This window comes from Tursiops truncatus, chromosome 7, assembly GCF_011762595.2.
Source record: "Tursiops truncatus isolate mTurTru1 chromosome 7, mTurTru1.mat.Y, whole genome shotgun sequence".
NCBI classification, from domain to species: Eukaryota; Metazoa; Chordata; class Mammalia; order Artiodactyla; family Delphinidae; genus Tursiops; species Tursiops truncatus.
The window spans coordinates 76,848,297-76,854,296 of NC_047040.1; positions in this window are offsets into that span (position 1 = coordinate 76,848,297).

Consider the following 6,000-nt stretch of genomic DNA (forward strand, 5'->3'; position numbering starts at 1 on the left):
CTAGGCAAGGGAAGTGGGGGCGTTTGGCTGGCAACAAGATAGACCAGAAAAAAACAATGATCTGTTAAGCAATTTATACTTTAGAGTGTATCTTTAGGAAGTCACGAAGGGTTTAAACCCCTTTAATTTTGCTAATGGAGAAAAGATAGTGAAGAAGCTGGGGCTACAATCCCTTCTCCAAAATCCAACCTGGAAATGGACCAGAAAGATGGGAAGGACAATGGATCCTAGGGTGATACTTAGTATTTAACTATGCCATTTAGAAACCCCTAGATCTTGGGGGAAGGGGTGATAAAAGATGTCTACTTCTGAGAGAAGGCCAGGAGACATGAGACTAGGAAGATCGGCGTGGGGGTGAACAGCCACAGGAAAAGCATTGTCTGTGTAAGTTGACCGCTGAACAACACAGGTTTGAACTGTGCAGGTCCACATATATGTGCATCTTTTTAAGTAGTAAATGCTACACTGCTTCATGAACCAAGGTGGGTTGAATCCACAGATGCGGAGGAACAGAGGATGTGGAGGAACTGCAGATATCCCGGATTTTCCACTGAGTGGAGGGTCAGCGCCCCTAACTTCCCCATTGTTGAAGGGTCAACTGAACTTTTCTTCTCCCACGTTGCCCTGGACTGATTATTGACCAGGATTACTGGGCAGGAAATCAACATTCTAAGCATAGTACCTTCTTGAGGCAGCAGAATCATAGACATCTAACAGCATGAAGGAAGAAGCTAATAGCACAAAGAAACAAGCATCTGAGGGTCCTGGATTCTGACTTCTTTACAGATCCATGGACAATTTCAACATGAGTGATGGCCCATGGATAACAGCAAGGACTGGAGTAGAAGTCCTGGTAAGTTCCCTGGGAGGGAGAGGAGGTGAGCGATGGGGAGGAAAAGAGAAGGGATGGTTTGAACCTAGATTCTAACTCTAGAAATGCTCATCCATTAAAAGGCCCTCATCACCAAACCCTGCAACTCTTCTAGAGGAGGAGAAGCCAGGGCCCAGGATTTTACCTCATTCTTCCAAAGTTACTATTATTAGCAAGAAGTGGGTGATAAGTTGGCCAATCACTACAAAAGTCTGAAACAGGGGTAGCAGAACTATGGAACAGAGAAAAGTAAGAGTATAAAACAACCATTTGCTTTCAGAGAGCTGGGGAAGATATGGGCAGGATAAAGAAGGAACATGAAGGAAGAAAACAACCAATTGGTGATGGCGGGCTTAGAAAATAAAGTCACTGAAGTAAGGAACTCAATGAATGTGTTTAAAAAAAGATTTAATAATTTAATAGACCTAAAAAGTGATTTCATAGGCTGGAAGATTAGGGCAAGGAACTCTTGAAAAAGAAATGAGCAAAAGATAGAGGGAGGAAAAATGGAGATAAAATATGAGGATTAAGTTAAAATGTCAACATTAGGAATTCCAGAGTGAGAAGAATAAACAGAATTATTTGAAGATAAGGAAAAAAATTCCCCAGAATTAGAGAAAAATAAAAGAGCTTAGATTGGAAATAATGCAATGTTATAAATATCCCCTAGAAAACAGAGCTTAAAGCAACATTCATAGGCTGAAGATTTTTTGGAAACTGCAATTCGAGGGTGGCAAGAATGAGTGAAAAAGGGAAGTGAAGCAAGGAAAGAGGAAAAACAAATACAAGGTGGTGTGTTTCCAAGCTCACCACAGCTTCACAAAAATAAATCATAGCTTGGCACTTGGGTATACACATGTATTCCAGACAAGCAAGTGTTTCAGGCAATAGAATTTATCTGCCAGCTCCTCCCATTTTCTGTCCTTCATTGCCTCACAAGGCATAAACTTCCCTGAATTTCTGGTTTGTGTTACGTGCTCCTCCTACCCTCCAACCAGGCTCCTCTAGGGCAGCTGAATGCCTCACCCTACACTTCTGCACTTCCTCTGAGATTGAAAGTAATGGGAAAACCCATAGCAGACCTGAATCCCATCAGGTCAACTCTGATCAAGAAAACCACATCAGTTGGCATAATCCAGGCAGTGCTGAAGCTCTGGCCTTAATTTGGGGGAAGCTGAGACAGCTATCAGCCTTAGTGGAGTCCAGGATGTTCCTTAAGCAAGTAGCCAAAAACTGTGGACAGGAGGGGCCAAACAAATCTGGGAAGGTCCATAAACTGGATCCAATACAAATGCCAACTGGATAGAAGACATCCTCTGCACCACCCTAGCACCACCAAATAAAACAGTATAGTTATTTTTAAAACCGCCAGAGATGCATTCCTTGGTATTTACCCAAAGGGGCTGAAAACTTATGTCCGCACAAAAACCTGCACATGGATGTATACAGCAGCTTTATCCATAATAACTTCCAAAACTTGTAAGCAACAAGATGTTCTTCAGTAGGTGAATAACTGTGATACATCCAGACAATGGAAAATTATTCAATGTCAAAAGGAAATGAGTTATCAAGCCATGAAAATAAATGGAGGATAGTTAAATGCATCTTACTAACTGAAAGCCAATCTAAAATGACTATATATTATATGATTCCAACTATTTGACCTTCTGGAAAAGGCAAAACTATGGAGAGAGTAAAAAAGATAAGTGTTTCCCAAGTGGCTTTCCCAGGTGGAGCATAGAGGATTTTTAGGGCAGTGAAACTACTCTCTATGATACTATATTGGTGGGTATATGTCATGGTACATTTATCCGGACCCCCAGAGTGTGCAGCACTAAGAGTGAACCCTAATGTAAACTACGGACTTTGGGTGATTGTGATATTATGATGTGTCAACGTACGTTCATCAGTTGTAACAAACATATCACTCTGGTGGAGGATGGTGACAAAGGGGGAGGCTATGCATGTGTGAGGGCAGAGGATATATGGGAACTTTCTGTACCTTCCACCACATTTTGCTGTGAACCTAAAATTGCTCTAAACTATAAAGTCTATTAACACACACACACACAAAAGAAAGACAAAATCTAAAATCTTCCAGAGATAAAGATCACTTATAAAGGAAAGTGACACCAAATTTATCCATAACAAAACTGGATACAAGAGGCTAATGGAACACTCTTTTCACAGCTTGGGAGGAAGAGGACTTTTAATTTACATCTTTATTTAGAGTTAAAATTTCACTTAAAAGTAAAACAAAGATATTCTCTGGCATATAAGGTCTTTGGCAATTTACAAAATAAACTCCTCTGTCTTTTTTTTTCTCTCACATTTAGAGGTTGCTCTCTAGCAAGAAGAAAGGATTGTCCAGGAGGAAGAAACAGATTTGGAAAGTACAGTAACTGAATTAATAAAGTGTTTTGTTTTCTAGATGAATGACAACCAGAGGGAAAATAAACACAACCAAAACCCAGGCACCAAACTGACCAAAGAAGAATGCTGTTAATAAAAGGGTGAGAGGAAACATTGGGAGGTGATATATTTATGGTCTTGATGGTGGGGGGTTCACAAGTGTATACTTATTCCCAAACTCATTGAGTTGTATACATTAAATATGTACAGCTTTTTACATGTCGGTTATACCTCAATAAAGTGGTTTTTTTTAAAAAAAGGTAGAAATTTTCTGAGGGAAGTGAAAATCTGCTCAGATTACTTTCTTATTCACTAGATATAGGTTTTGATAACCTTTAGAGATTAATAAAGAAAATAAGCAAAAGTTTTGGTCTGAGTAATTTAGACCAAAAAAATTTAGGAAAAAGCAGAGGAATTTGATTTGTTCAAGGGAATGAGGAAGGCAAGAAAAAGAAATTATGGAAAATAAATTTCCCTGAAAAGAATGACAAAATTATGTTCTAGGAGAGCAGCAAATTCAATAAATATAAATCTATAAAAGTAACTAAATAAGATTAGAAGCTCTCAAATTAGAAGGAGGAAAGGACCAGGAATACATTGTCTGTAGGAAACATATTAAACTCAAAAGAAGACAGAGAGACTGAAAATAAAAAAGGGGGAATAGTATATTTGTTCAATTATTTATCTTTACCAGTATGTATTTAGTGGATATTTACTTTATCTTATGGGTTAAAATTCAATACTATGTCCGAGGCTCAGGCATCCAACAGATGTTCCACATTTTGGGGATTTCTTTTCCTGGAAGATTTTAGAATTTTTTTAAAAAAATTAACAACATATGTTGAGAATTATCAGTTAATATTACAGAAGCCTGATGCTACAGAGGCCTAATATATATCATATGGAGACCAAATGTTTAAACAACATTGGAGTAAACTCAGCTGGGCAGAAAACTGTTTCACTTCTTCTTTGCCAGGCATCTGTTTTTCTCTCCCCAGTGGCAAATTAAGAATGAATAATAATAATAACAATAATAATCTTTTTTGCTCCTCAAAGGCAAATTAAAAATGAGTAATCGTCATAATCACCATGTTTGTTTATCAACTGCATACTCTTAACACAGGCCAGGTGTTATCCTAAGTCTTTTAATGTCTATTAACTCATTTGCTCTACACAGTAACCCTATGAGACAGATACTGTTATTCTCCCAGTTTTATAGATGAAGAAGTCAAGGTACTAAAGTATTAATATCACAAAGCTAATAAGTAAAGCAGCTGGGACTGGAATAAAAACAGTTAGGCTCCAGAGCTCATGCTCTTAACCATCATTACATATCCCTGCTGTCGATGGATTCACAAAGGTTGCTTTTATTCTCATCTGGTGTAAAAAGTCTGCAGCCTTCTCAAGTGGCGGCTGTTTTTTCTTCCACAGGCTTCATTCATTATGCCTGAAAGTGGCATAGGTGTTCTTCACGCCCCTCATTATTACTTCCAAACAACTGACCCTCTTTCTTCCCCCAAAACCCAGTTTTAAGTTCAAAACATATCAGTGTCTACCATAAGCTCCTTTACTTTGCACAGTCAACTCAAGGCTCGGTCCTCCTCCCTTCCTCAAACACTGAGAGCCTGATCAATGCAATTCTCACCAATACTCCCCCGGCCATGGGTTTAGTTGTCCCAGTGTCTGGATACGTAACTCTTCCAACTCCCTGGCCTCTCAGTTCAGTTATCCCGACTCCTCCAATCACCCTGTCCCCAACATATCTCAGCCCCTCTCACCCAAGCTCATGCATAGATGAACAATAACTGCATCTCCCCCAACATCTCATATCCAAGAAGTCTCCTCTCTGACCACAGCCTCTTATCTTTCCAGCACACTAATTTTAGCACCCAGACTCCAGTTACTCTTCATCTTCATTGGAATCTGCTTTATTTTACTGACCACCTATTCCTGACCCCACCTCTCCTTCCGGTTTTAGCTTCTCTCTTCCCAGTATGAGATTATATCGATCATCATTATAAACATCTTCTTGTATTCATGCAGGAAACTCAGGCTCCTCCCTCATTTTGTAGTATGTGTTTGGCAACACCCCAACCCTGGTAAAAATCAACTTACTTCATTTACAAATTCACTTACTTCATTTACTCTGTACCTGTACTAACATAGCTGACAGTGGCTAGTGAAAAATACACAGCCATGTTAACTGGCATAAACTTAATTCATAACCACTAATCTCATGTGGTCCTGGTCCATTCATGTTCCCTCTCTCCTAGAATTATGTTATTCTCTTGCCTCAGACATCTAACACATTCCACTCTCTGGCTTTCTATTTCATTAAGACAAAAGAAATAGTCTGAAGAGAAGTTCCACTGCCCCTTGCAACCCCTCTGAATCTGTACTCATACACTTGGGCTCCCATCTACAGCCACTCCCTTTATTTTTGCACCAGATCCCAGCCCCTCTTCCACATCTCTTCAAAATTTCTCCTTTGTTCTGTCTCATCAATTTCTTCCTTTCTACTGGATCATTCCCATGAGCATACAAACATACTTTAATATCTCCTATCAAAAGAGATAGATAAAAAGGAAGGAAGGGGGAGAGAGAGCTTTCATCCTTACCTCTCTGACGAGTCTGTGCCTCCAGCAGTGCCCTCCATGTTGCTAAATACCATGCAGCAGTCAATTCTCTGCTCTCAGCAGTGTCTGACTGTTTACCCT